The 15,439-nt window shown below is 47.3% G+C and overlaps 1 long non-coding RNA gene across 1 annotated transcript in view; it reads right to left on the bottom strand.

Annotated features, from left to right (window-relative positions):
* LOC125774538 (uncharacterized) overlaps nt 1-1,717 on the bottom strand; it is a 75,374-nt gene extending 73,657 nt beyond the window's left edge. The window contains exon 1 of the long non-coding RNA XR_007421022.1: nt 738-1,717. This is a non-coding gene — a long non-coding RNA (uncharacterized LOC125774538). The remainder of the gene's footprint in view (nt 1-737) is intronic.
* Between the last annotated feature and the right edge of the window lie 13,722 nt (nt 1,718-15,439).

Below are 15,439 nucleotides of genomic sequence, written 5' to 3' on the forward strand. Positions count from 1 at the left end.
CCAAAACACCTTAGCCAAGACACCTTAGCCAATACACATTAGCCAAGACACATTAGCCAAGACACCTTAGCCAAGACACTTTAACCAAGACACCTTAGCCAAGAAACCTAAGCCAAGACACATTAACCAAGACACCTTAGCCAAGACACCTTAGCCAAGACACCTTAGCCAAGACACTTTAGCCAAGACACCTTAGCCAAGACACCTTAGCCAAGACACCTTGGCCAAGACACATTAGCCAAGACACCTTAGCCAAGACACCTTAGCCAAGACACATTAGCCAAGACACATTAGCCAAGACACCTTAGCCAAGACACATTAGCCAAGACACCTTAGCCAAGACACTTTAGCCAAGACACCTTAGCCAAGACACCTTAGCCAAGACACCTTAGCCAAGACACATTAGCCAAGACACCTTAGCCAAAACACCTTAGCCAAGACACCTTAGCCAAGACACATTAGCCGAGACACATTAGCCAAGACACCTTAGCCAAGACACATTAGCCAAGACACCTTAGCCAAGACACCTTAGCCAAGACACATTAGCCAAGACACTTTAGCCAAGACACATTAGCCAAGACACATTAGCCAAGACACATTAGCCAAGACACCTTAGCCAAGACAATTTAGCCAAGACACCTTAGCCAAGACACCTTAGCCAAGACACATTAGCCAAGACACCTTAGCCAAGACACATTAGCCAAGACACCTTAGCCAAGAAACCTTAGCCAAGACACATTAGCCAAGACACATTAGCCAAGACACATTAGCCAAGACACCTTAGCCAAGACACATAAGCCGAAACACCTTAGCCAAGACAATTTAGCCAAGACACCTTAGCCAAGACACATTAGCCAAGACACATTAGCCAAGACACCTTAGCCAAGACACATTAGCCAAGACACATTAGCCAAGACACCTTAGCCAAGACACATTAGCCAAGACACATTAGCCAAGACACCTTAGCCAAGACACATGAGCCAAGACACTTTAGCCAAGACACCTTAGCCAAGACACCTTAGCCAAGACACCTTAGCCAAGACACTTTGCCAAGACACCTTAGCCAAGACACCTTAGCCAAGACACATTAGCCAATACACATTAGCCAAGACACCTTAGCCAAGACACCTTAGCCAAGACACCTTAGCCAAGACACATTAGCCAAGACACCTTAGCCAAGACACCTTAGCCAAGACACCTTAGCCAAGACACCTTAGCCAAGACACATTAGCCGAGACACATTAGCCAAGACACCTTAGCCAAGACACATTAGCCAAGACACCTTAGCCAAGACACCTTAGCCAAGACACATTAGCCAAGACACATTAGCCAAGACACCTTAGCCAGGACACCTTAGCCAAGACACCTTAGCCAAGACACTTTAGCCAAGACACCTTAGCCAAGACACCTTAGCCAAGACACCTTAGCCAAGACACCTTAGCCAAGACACATTAGCCAAGACACTTTAGCCAAGACACTTTGCCAAGACACCTTAGCCAAGACACCTTAGCCAAGACACATTAGCCAAGACACATTAGCCAAGACACCTTAGCCAAGACACCTTAGCCAAGACACCTTAGCCAAGACACATTAGCCAAGACACCTTAGCCAAGACACCTTAGCCAAGACACCTTAGCCAAGACACCTTAGCCAAGACACATTAGCCGAGACACATTAGCCAAGACACCTTAGCCAAGACACATTAGCCAAGACACCTTAGCCAAGACACTTTGCCAAGACACATTAGCCAAGACACATTAGCAAAGACACCTTAGCCAAGACACCTTAGCCAAGACACATTAGCCAAGACACCTTAGCCAAGACACTTTAGCCAAGACACCTTAGCCAAGACACCTTAGCCAAGACACATTAGCTAAGACACCTTAGCCAAGACACATTAGCCAAGACACCTTAGCCAAGACACATTAGCCAAGACACCTTAGCCAAGAAACCTTAGCCAAGACACATTAGCCAAGACACCTTAGCCAAGACACATTAGCCGAGACACCTTAGCCAAGACAATTTAGCCAAGACACCTTAGCCAAGACACATTAGCCAAGACACATTAGCCAAGACACCTTAGCCAAGACACATTAGCCAAGACACATTAGCCAAGACACATTAGCCAAGACACCTTAGCCAAGACACATTAGCCAAGACACATTAGCCAAGACACCTTAGCCAAGACACATTAGCCAAGACACATTAGCCAAGACACATTAGCCAAGACACCTTAGCCAAGACACCTTAGCCAAGACACCTTAGCCAAGACACATTAGCCGAGACACATTAGCCAAGACACCTTAGCCAAGACACATTAGCCAAGACACCTTAGCCAAGACACCTTAGCCAAGACACATTAGCAAAGACACCTTAGCCAAGACACCTTAGCCAAGACACATTAGCCAAGACACCTTAGCCAAGACACTTTAGCCAAGACACCTTAGCCAAGACACCTTAGCCAAAACACCTTAGCCAAGACACATTAGCCAAGACACCTTAGCCAAGACACCTTAGCCAAGACACATTAGCCAAGACACATTAGCCAAGACACATTAGCCAAGACACATTAGCCAAGACACCTTAGCCAAGACACATTAGCCGAGACACCTTAGCCAAGACACATTAGCCAAGACACATTAGCCAAGACACCTTAGCCAAGACACCTTAGCCAAGACACATTAGCCAAGACACATTAGCCAAGACACCTTAGCCAAGACACCTTAGCCAAGACACCTTAGCCAAGACACATTAGCCGAGACACATTAGCCAAGACACCTTAGCCAAGACACATTAGCCAAGACACCTTAGCCAAGACACCTTAGCCAAGACACATTAGCCAAGACACCTTAGCCAAGACACCTTAGCCAAGACACCTTAGCCAAGACACCTTAGCCAAGACACATTAGCCAAGACACCTTAGCCAAGACACTTTGCCAAGACACCTTAGCCAAGACACCTTAGCCAAGACACATTAGCCAAGACACATAAGCCAAGACACCTTAGCCAAGACACCTTAGCCAAGACACCTTAGCCAAGACACATTAGCCAAGACACCTTAGCCAAGACACCTTAGCCAAGACACCTTAGCCAAGACACCTTAGCCAAGACACATTAGCCGAGACACATTAGCCAAGACACCTTAGCCAAGACACATTAGCCAAGACACCTTAGCCAAGACACCTTAGCCAAGACACATTAGCCAAGACACAATAGCAAAGACACCTTAGCCAAGACACCTTAGCCAAGACACCTTAGCCAAGACACATTAGCCAAGACACCTTAGCCAAGACACTTTAGCCAAGACACCTTAGCCAAGACACCTTAGCCAAGACACATTAGCTAAGACACCTTAGCCAAGACACATTAGCCAAGACACCTTAGCCAAGACACATTAGCCAAGACACCTTAGCCAAGAAACCTTAGCCAAGACACATTAGCCAAGACACCTTAGCCAAGACACATTAGCCGAGACACCTTAGCCAAGACAATTTAGCCAAGACACCTTAGCCAAGACACATTAGCCAAGACACATTAGCCAAGACACCTTAGCCAAGACACATTAGCCAAGACACATTAGCCAAGACACATTAGCCAAGACACCTTAGCCAAGACACATTAGCCAAGACACATTAGCCAAGACACCTTAGCCAAGACACATTAGCCAAGACACATTAGCCAAGACACCTTAGCCAAGACACCTTAGCCAAGACACCTTAGCCAAGACACATTAGCCGAGACACATTAGCCAAGACACCTTAGCCAAGACACATTAGCCAAGACACCTTAGCCAAGACACCTTAGCCAAGACACATTAGCCGAGACACCTTAGCCAAGACAATTTAGCCAAGACACCTTAGCCAAGACACATTAGCCAAGACACATTAGCCAAGACACCTTAGCCAAGACACATTAGCCAAGACACATTAGCCAAGACACATTAGCCAAGACACATTAGCCAAGACACATTAGCCAAGACACCTTAGCCAAGACACATTAGCCAAGACACATTAGCCAAGACACATTAGCCAAGACACCTTAGCCAAGACACCTTAGCCAAGACACATTAGCCAAGACACATTAGCCAAGACACATTAGCCAAGACACATTAGCCAAGACACCTTAGCCAAGACACCTTAGCCGAGACACTTTAGCCAAGACACATTAGCCAAGACACCTTAGCCTAGACTCCTTAGCCAAGACACTTTAGCCAAGACACTTTAGCCAAGACACCTTAGCCAAGACACATGAGCCAAGACACATTAGCCAAGACACCTTAGCCAAGACACCTTAGCCAAGACACCTTAGCCAAGACACCTTAGCCAAGACACTTTAGCCAAGACACCTTAGCCAAGACACCTTAGCCAAGACACATGAGCCAAGACACATTAGCCAAGACACCTTAGCCAAGACACCTTAGCCAAGACACCTTAGCCAAGACACCTTAGCCAAGACACATTAGCAAAGACACCTTAGCCAAGACACCTTAGCCAAGACACATTAGCCAAGACACCTTAGCCAAGACACTTTAGCCAAGACACCTTAGCCAAGACACCTTAGCCAAGACACATTAGCCAAGACACCTTAGCCAAGACACCTTAGCCAAGACACATTAGCCAAGACACATTAGCCAAGACACATTAGCCAAGACACATTAGCCAAGACACCTTAGCCAAGACACATTAGCCGAGACACCTTAGCCAAGACACATTAGCCAAGACACCTTAGCCGAGACACATTAGCCGAGACACCTTAGCCAAGACACATTAGCCAAGACACATTAGCCAAGACACCTTAGCCAAGACACCTTAGCCAAGACACATTAGCCAAGACACATTAGCCAAGACACCTTAGCCAAGACACATTAGCCAAGAAACCTTAGCCAACACACCTTAGCCAAGAAACCTTAGCCAAGACACATTAGCCAAGACACCTTAGCCAAGACACATTAGCCGAGACACCTTAGCCAAGACAATTTAGCCAAGACACCTTAGCCAAGACACATTAGCCAAGACACATTAGCCAAGACACCTTAGCCAAGACACATTAGCCAAGACACATTAGCCAAGACACATTAGCCAAGACACCTTAGCCAAGACACCTTAGCCGAGACACTTTAGCCAAGACACATTAGCCAAGAAACCTTAGCCAACACACCTTAGCCAAGACACCTTAGCCAAGACACCTTAGCCGAGACACATTAGCCAAGACACCTTAGCCAAGACACCTTAGCCAAGATACCTTAGCCAAGACACCTTAGCCAAGACACCTTAGCCAAGACACCTTAGCCAAGACAAATTAGCCAAGACACCTTAGCCGAGACACCTTAGCCAAGACACATTAGCCAAGACTCCTTAGCCAAGACACATTAGCAAAGACACCTTAGCCAAGACACCTTAGCCAAGACACCTTAGCCAAGACACCTTAGCCAAGACACCTTAGCCAAGACACCTTAGCCAAGACACTTTAGCCGAGACACATTAGCCAAGACACCTTAGCCAAGACACCTTAGCCAAGACACCTTAGCTGAGACACATTAGCCAAGACACCTTAGCCAAGACACCTTAGCCGAGACACCTTAGCCAAGACACCTTAGCCAAGACACCTTAGCCGAGACACCTTAGCCAAGACACCTTAACCAAGACACCTTAGCCTAGACTCCTTAGCCAAGACACTTTAGCCAAGACACATTAGCAAAGACACCTTAGCCAAGACACCTTAGCCAAGACACATTAGCCAAGACACCTTAGCCAAGACACTTTAGCCAAGACACCTTAGCCAAGACACCTTAGCCAAGACACCTTAGCCAAGACACATTAGCCAAGACACCTTAGCCAAGACACCTTAGCCAAGACACATTAGCCAAGACACATTAGCCAAGACACATTAGCCAAGACACATTAGCCAAGACACCTTAGCCAAGACACATTAGCCGAGACACCTTAGCCAAGACACATTAGCCAAGACACATTAGCCAAGACACCTTAGCCAAGACACCTTAGCCAAGACACATTAGCCAAGACACATTAGCCAAGACACCTTAGCCAAGACACATTAGCCAAGAAACCTTAGCCAACACACCTTAGCCAAGAAACCTTAGCCAAGACACATTAGCCAAGACACCTTAGCCAAGACACATTAGCCGAGACACCTTAGCCAAGACAATTTAGCCAAGACACCTTAGCCAAGACAAATTAGCCAAGACACATTAGCCAAGACACCTTAGCCAAGACACATTAGCCAAGACACATTAGCCAAGACACATTAGCCAAGACACCTTAGCCAAGACACATTAGCCAAGACACATTAGCCAAGACACCTTAGCCAAGACACATTAGCCAAGACACATTAGCCAAGACACATTAGCCAAGACACCTTAGCCAAGACACCTTAGCCAAGACACATTAGCCAAGACACATTAGCCAAGACACATTAGCCAAGACACATTAGCCAAGACACCTTAGCCAAGACACCTTAGCCGAGACACTTTAGCCAAGACACATTAGCCAAGACACCTTAGCCTAGACTCCTTAGCCAAGACACTTTAGCCAAGACACATTAGCCAAGACACCTTAGCCAAGACACATGAGCCAAGACACATTAGCCAAGACACCTTAGCCAAGACACCTTAGCCAAGACACCTTAGCCAAGACACCTTAGCCAAGACACTTTAGCCAAGACACCTTAGCCAAGACACCTTAGCCAAGACACATGAGCCAAGACACATTAGCCAAGACACCTTAGCCAAGACACCTTAGCCAAGACACCTTAGCCAAGACACCTTAGCCAAGACACCTTAGCCAAGACACATTAGCAAAGACACCTTAGCCAAGACACCTTAGCCAAGACACATTAGCCAAGACACCTTAGCCAAGACACTTTAGCCAAGACACCTTAGCCAAGACACCTTAGCCAAGACACCTTAGCCAAGACACATTAGCCAAGACACCTTAGCCAAGACACCTTAGCCAAGACACATAAGCCAAGACACATTAGCCAAGACACATTAGCCAAGACACATTAGCCAAGACACCTTAGCCAAGACACATTAGCCGAGACACCTTAGCCAAGACACATTAGCCAAGACACATTAGCCAAGACACCTTAGCCAAGACACCTTAGCCAAGACACATTAGCCAAGACACATTAGCCAAGACACCTTAGCCAAGACACATTAGCCAAGAAACCTTAGCCAACACACCTTAGCCAAGACACCTTAGCCAAGACACCTTAGCCAAGACACTTTAGCCAAGACACATTAGCCAAGACACATTAGCCAAGACACCTTAGCCAAGACACCTTAGCCAAGACACATTAGCCAAGACACCTTAGCCAAGACACCTTAGCCAAGACACCTTAGCCAAGACACCTTAGCCAAGACACCTTAGCCAAGACACATTAGCCGAGACACATTCGCCAAGACACCTTAGCCAAGACACATTAGCCAAGACACCTTAGCCAAGACACCTTAGCCAAGACACATTAGCCAAGACACATTAGCAAAGACACCTTAGCCAAGACACCTTAGCCAAGACACATTAGCCAAGACACCGTAGCCAAGACACTTTAGCCAAGACACCTTAGCCAAGACACCTTAGCCAAGACACATTAGCTAAGACACCTTAGCCAAGACACATTAGCCAAGACACCTTAGCCAAGACACATTAGCCAAGACACCTTAGCCAAGAAACCTTAGCCAAGACACATTAGCCAAGACACCTTAGCCAAGACACATTAGCCGAGACACCTTAGCCAAGACAATTTAGCCAAGACACCTTAGCCAAGACACATTAGCCAAGACACATTAGCCAAGACACCTTAGCCAAGACACATTAGCCAAGACACATTAGCCAAGACACATTAGCCAAGACACCTTAGCCAAGACACATTAGCCAAGACACATTAGCCAAGACACCTTAGCCAAGACACATTAGCCAAGACACATTAGCCAAGACACATTAGCCAAGACACCTTAGCCAAGACACCTTAGCCAAGACACCTTAGCCAAGACACATTAGCCGAGACACATTAGCCAAGACACCTTAGCCAAGACACATTAGCCAAGACACCTTAGCCAAGACACCTTAGCCAAGACACATTAGCAAAGACACCTTAGCCAAGACACCTTAGCCAAGACACATTAGCCAAGACACCTTAGCCAAGACACTTTAGCCAAGACACCTTAGCCAAGACACCTTAGCCAAGACACCTTAGCCAAGACACATTAGCCAAGACACCTTAGCCAAGACACCTTAGCCAAGACACATTAGCCAAGACACATTAGCCAAGACACATTAGCCAAGACACATTAGCCAAGACACCTTAGCCAAGACACATTAGCCGAGACACCTTAGCCAAGACACATTAGCCAAGACACATTAGCCAAGACACCTTAGCCAAGACACCTTAGCCAAGACACATTAGCCGAGACACCTTAGCCAAGACACATTAGCCGAGACACATTAGCCAAGACACCTTAGCCAAGACACATTAGCCAAGACACCTTAGCCAAGACACCTTAGCCAAGACACATTAGCCAAGACACATTAGCCAAGACACATTAGCCAAGACACCTTAGCCAAGACACCTTAGCCAAGACACCTTAGCCAAGACACATTAGCCGAGACACATTAGCCAAGACACCTTAGCCAAGACACATTAGCCAAGACACCTTAGCCAAGACACCTTAGCCAAGACACATTAGCCAAGACACCTTAGCCAAGACACCTTAGCCAAGACACCTTAGCCAAGACACCTTAGCCAAGACACATTAGCCAAGACACCTTAGCCAAGACACTTTGCCAAGACACCTTAGCCAAGACACCTTAGCCAAGACACATTAGCCAAGACACATTAGCCAAGACACCTTAGCCAAGACACATTAGCCAAGACACCTTAGCCAAGACACATTAGCCAAGACACCTTAGCCAAGACACCTTAGCCAAGACACCTTAGCCAAGACACCTTAGCCAAGACACATTAGCCGAGACACATTAGCCAAGACACCTTAGCCAAGACACCTTAGCCAAGACACATTAGCCAAGACACAATAGCAAAGACACCTTAGCCAAGACACCTTAGCCAAGACACATTAGCCAAGACACCTTAGCCAAGACACTTTAGCCAAGACACCTTAGCCAAGACACCTTAGCCAAGACACATTAGCTAAGACACCTTAGCCAAGACACATTAGCCAAGACACCTTAGCCAAGACACATTAGCCAAGACACCTTAGCCAAGAAACCTTAGCCAAGACACATTAGCCAAGACACCTTAGCCAAGACACATTAGCCGAGACACCTTAGCCAAGACAATTTAGCCAAGACACCTTAGCCAAGACACATTAGCCAAGACACATTAGCCAAGACACCTTAGCCAAGACACATTAGCCAAGACACATTAGCCAAGACACATTAGCCAAGACACCTTAGCCAAGACACATTAGCCAAGACACATTAGCCAAGACACCTTAGCCAAGACACATTAGCCAAGACACATTAGCCAAGACACCTTAGCCAAGACACCTTAGCCAAGACACCTTAGCCAAGACACATTAGCCGAGACACATTAGCCAAGACACCTTAGCCAAGACACATTAGCCAAGACACCTTAGCCAAGACACCTTAGCCAAGACACATTAGCAAAGACACCTTAGCCAAGACACCTTAGCCAAGACACATTAGCCAAGACTCCTTAGCCAAGACACTTTAGCCAAGACACTTTAGCCGAGACACATTAGCCAAGACACCTTAGCCAAGACACCTTAGCCAAGACACCTTAGCCAAGACACCTTAGCCAAGACACCTTAGCCAAGACACCTTAGCCAAGCATCTTAGCCAAGACACCTTAGCCAAGACACCTTAGCCAAGACACCTTAGCCAAGACACATTAGCCAAGACACCTTAGCCGAGACACCTTAGCCGAGACACATTAGCCGAGACACATTAGCCAAGACACCTTAGCCAAGACACCTTAGCCAAGACACCTTAGCCAAGACACCTTAGCCAAGACACTTTAGCCGAGACACATTAGCCAAGACACCTTAGCCAAGACACCTTAGCCAAGATACCTTAGCCAAGACACCTTAGCCAAGACACCTTAGCCAAGACACCTTAGCCAAGACACCTTAGCCAAGACACATTAGCCGAGACACCTTAGCCAAGACACCTTAGCCAAGACACCTTAGCCAAGACACCTTAGCCAAGACACATTAGCCGAGACACATTAGCCAAGACACCTTAGCCAAGACACCTTAGCCAAGACACCTTAGCCAAGACACATTAGCCAAGACACCTTAGCCGAGACACCTTAGCCGAGACACATTAGCCGAGACACCTTAGCCAAGACACCTTAGCCAAGACACCTTAGCCAAGACACCTTAGCCAAGACACCTTAGCCAAGACACTTTAGCCGAGACACATTAGCCAAGACACCTTAGCCAAGACACCTTAGCCAAGATACCTTAGCCAAGACACCTTAGCCAAGACACCTTAGCCAAGACACCTTAGCCAAGACAAATTAGCCAAGACACCTTAGCCGAGACACCTTAGCCAAGACACATTAGCCAAGACTCCTTAGCCAAGACACATTAGCAAAGACACCTTAGCCAAGACACCTTAGCCAAGACACCTTAGCCAAGACACCTTAGCCAAGACACCTTAGCCAAGACACCTTAGCCAAGACACTTTAGCCGAGACACATTAGCCAAGACACCTTAGCCAAGACACCTTAGCCAAGACACCTTAGCCGAGACACATTAGCCAAGACACCTTAGCCAAGACACCTTAGCCAAGACACCTTAGCCAAGACACCTTAGCCAAGACACCTTAGCCAAGACACATTAGCCAAGACACATTAGCCAAGACACCTTAGCCAAGACACCTTAGCCAAGACACATTAGCCAAGACACCTTAGCCAAGACACCTTAGCCAAGACACTTTAGCCAAGACACATTAGCCGAGACACCTTAGCCAAGACACCTTAGCCAAGACACCTTAGCCAAGACACCTTAGCCAAGACACATTAGCCGAGACACATTAGCCAAGACACCTTAGCCAAAACACGTTAGCCAAGACACCTTAGCTAAGACACCTTAGCCAAGACACATTAGCCGAGACACCTTAGCCAAGACACCTTAGCCAAGACACCTTAGCCGAGACACCTTAGCCAAGACACCTTAGCCAAGACACTTTAGCCAAGACACATTAGCCAAGACACCTTAGCCAAGACACATTAGCCGAGACACATTAGCCAAGACACCTTAGCCAAGACACCTTAGCCAAGACACCTTAGCCAAGACACCTTAGCCAAGACACATTAGCCGAGACACATTAGCCAAGACACCTTAGCCAAAACACATTAGCCAAGACACCTTAGCTAAGACACCTTAGCCAAGACACCTTAGCCAAGACACCTTAGCCAAGACACCTTAGCCAAGACACCTTAGCCAAGATACTTTAGCTGAGACACATTAGCCAAGACACCTTAGCCAAGACACCTTAGCCAAGACACCTTAGCCGAGACACATTAGCCAAGACACCTTAGCCAAGACACCTTAGCCAAGACACATTAGCCAAGACACCTTAGCCAAGACACATTAGCCGAGACACATTAGCCAAGACACCTTAGCCAAAACACATTAGCCAAGACACCTTAGCTAAGACACCTTAGCCAAGACACATTAGCCGAGACACCTTAGCCAAGACACCTTAGCCAAGACACCTTAGCCGAGACACATTAGCCAAGACACCTTAGCCGAGACACTTTAGCTAAGACACATTAGCCAAGAAACCTTAGCCAACACACCTTAGCCAAGACACCTTAGCCAAGACACCTTAGCCAAGACACTTTAGCCAAGACACATTAGCCAAGACACATTAGCCAAGACACCTTAGCCAAGACACCTTAGCCAAGACACCTTAGCCAAGACACATTAGCCAAGACACCTTAGCCAAGACACCTTAGCCAAGACACCTTAGCCAAGACACATTAGCCAAGACACCTTAGCCAAGACACATTAGCCAAGACACCTTAGCCAAGACACCTTAGCCAAGACACCTTAGCCAAGACACATTAGCCAAGACACCTTAGCCAAGACACCTTAGCCAAGCATCTTAGCCAAGACACCTTAGCCAAGACACCTTAGCCAAGACACCTTAGCCGAGACACATTAGCCAAGACACTTTAGCCGAGACACATTAGCCAAGACACCTTAGCCAAGACACCTTAGCCAAGACACCTTAGCCAAGACACCTTAGCCAAGACACTTTAGCCGAGACACATTAGCCAAGACACCTTAGCCAAGACACCTTAGCCAAGATACCTTAGCCAAGACACCTTAGCCAAGACACCTTAGCCAAGACACCTTAGCCAAGACAAATTAGCCAAGACACCTTAGCCGAGACACCTTAGCCAAGACACATTAGCCAAGACTCCTTAGCCAAGACACATTAGCAAAGACACCTTAGCCAAGACACCTTAGCCAAGACACCTTAGCCGAGACACCTTAGCCGAGACACATTAGCCGAGACACATTAGCCAAGACACCTTAGCCAAGACACCTTAGCCAAGACACCTTAGCCAAGACACCTTAGCCAAGACACCTTAGCCAAGACACTTTAGCCGAGACACATTAGCCAAGACACCTTAGCCAAGACACCTTAGCCAAGATACCTTAGCCAAGACACCTTAGCCAAGACACCTTAGCCAAGACACCTTAGCCAAGACAAATTAGCCAAGACACCTTAGCCGAGACACCTTAGCCAAGACACATTAGCCAAGACTCCTTAGCCAAGACACATTAGCAAAGACACCTTAGCCAAGACACCTTAGCCAAGACACCTTAGCCAAGACACCTTAGCCAAGACACCTTAGCCAAGACACCTTAGCCAAGACACTTTAGCCGAGACACATTAGCCAAGACACCTTAGCCAAGACACCTTAGCCAAGACACCTTAGCCGAGACACATTAGCCAAGACACCTTAGCCAAGACACCTTAGCCAAAACACGTTAGCCAAGACACCTTAGCTAAGACACCTTAGCCAAGACACATTAGCCGAGACACCTTAGCCAAGACACCTTAGCCAAGACACCTTAGCCGAGACACCTTAGCCAAGACACCTTAGCCAAGACACTTTAGCCAAGACACATTAGCCAAGACACCTTAGCCAAGACACATTAGCCGAGACACATTAGCCAAGACACCTTAGCCAAGACACCTTAGCCAAGACACCTTAGCCAAGACACCTTAGCCAAGACACATTAGCCGAGACACATTAGCCAAGACACCTTAGCCAAAACACATTAGCCAAGACACCTTAGCTAAGACACCTTAGCCAAGACACCTTAGCCAAGACACCTTAGCCAAGACACCTTAGCCAAGACACCTTAGCCAAGATACTTTAGCTGAGACACATTAGCCAAGACACCTTAGCCAAGACACCTTAGCCAAGACACCTTAGCCGAGACACATTAGCCAAGACACCTTAGCCAAGACACCTTAGCCAAGACACATTAGCCAAGACACCTTAGCCAAGACACATTAGCCGAGACACATTAGCCAAGACACCTTAGCCAAAACACATTAGCCAAGACACCTTAGCTAAGACACCTTAGCCAAGACACATTAGCCGAGACACCTTAGCCAAGACACCTTAGCCAAGACACCTTAGCCGAGACACATTAGCCAAGACACCTTAGCCGAGACACTTTAGCCAAGACACCTTAGCCAAGACACCTTAGCCAAGACACCTTAGCCAAGACACATTAGCCAAGACACCTTAGCCAAGACACCTTAGCCAAGCATCTTAGCCAAGACACCTTAGCCAAGACACCTTAGCCAAGACACCTTAGCCGAGACACATTAGCCAAGACACTTTAGCCGAGACACATTAGCCAAGACACCTTAGCCAAGAAACCTTAGCCAAGACACCTTAGCCAAGACACCTTAGCCAAGACACTTTAGCCGAGACACATTAGCCAAGACACCTTAGCCAAGACACCTTAGCCAAGATACCTTAGCCAAGACACCTTAGCCAAGACACCTTAGCCAAGACACCTTAGCCAAGACAAATTAGCCAAGACACCTTAGCCGAGACACCTTAGCCAAGACACATTAGCCAAGACACCTTAGCCAAGCATCTTAGCCAAGACACCTTAGCCAAGACACATTAGTCAAGACACCTTAGCCGAGACACCTTAGCCGAGACACATTAGCCGAGACACATTAGCCAAGACACCTTAGCCAAGACACCTTAGCCAAGACACCTTAGCCAAGACACCTTAGCCAAGACACTTTAGCCGAGACACATTAGCCAAGACACCTTAGCCAAGACACCTTAGCCAAGATACCTTAGCCAAGACACCTTAGCCAAGACACCTTAGCCAAGACACCTTAGCCAAGACAAATTAGCCAAGACACCTTAGCCGAGACACCTTAGCCAAGACACATTAGCCAAGACTCCTTAGCCAAGACACATTAGCAAAGACACCTTAGCCAAGACACATTAGCCAAAACACTTTAGCCAAGACCCATTAGCCAAGACACCTTAGCCAAGACACCTTAGCCAAGACACCTTAGCCAAGACACCTTAGCCAAGACACTTTAGCCGAGACACATTAGCCAAGACACCTTAGCCAAGACACCTTAGCCAAGACACCTTAGCCAAGACACCTTAGCCAAGACACCTTAGCCAAGCATCTTAGCCAAGACACCTTAGCCAAGACACATTAGCCAAGACACCTTAGCCGAGACACCTTAGCCGAGACACATTAGCCGAGACACATTAGCCAAGACACCTTAGCCAAGACACCTTAGCCAAGACACCTTAGCCAAGACACCTTAGCCAAGACACTTTAGCCGAGACACATTAGCCAAGACACCTTAGCCAAGACACCTTAGCCAAGATACCTTAGCCAAGACACCTTAGCCAAGACACCTTAGCCAAGACACCTTAGCCAAGACAAATTAGCCAAGACACCTTAGCCGAGACACCTTAGCCAAGACACATTAGCCAAGACTCCTTAGCCAAGACACATTAGCAAAGACACCTTAGCCAAGACACCTTAGCCAAGACACCTTAGCCAAGACAAATTAGCCAAGACACCTTAGCCGAGACACCTTAGCCAAGACACCTTAGCCAAGACACCTTAGCCAAGACACCTTAGCCAAGACACCTTAGCCAAGACACTTTAGCCGAGACACATTAGCCAAGACACCTTAGCCAAGACACCTTAGCCAAGACACCTTAGCCGAGACACATTAGCCAAGACACCTTAGCCAAGACACCTTAGCCAAGACACCTTAGCCAAGACACCTTAGCCAAGACACCTTAGCCAAGACACATTAGCCAAGACACATTAGCCAAGACACCTTAGCCAAGACACCTTAGCCAAGACACATTAGCCAAGACACCTTAGCCAAGACACCTTAGCCAAGAC

This window comes from Anopheles funestus, unplaced genomic scaffold (genome assembly GCF_943734845.2).
Source record: "Anopheles funestus unplaced genomic scaffold, idAnoFuneDA-416_04 scaffold_26_ctg1, whole genome shotgun sequence".
Lineage (NCBI taxonomy): Eukaryota > Metazoa > Arthropoda > Insecta > Diptera > Culicidae > Anopheles > Anopheles funestus.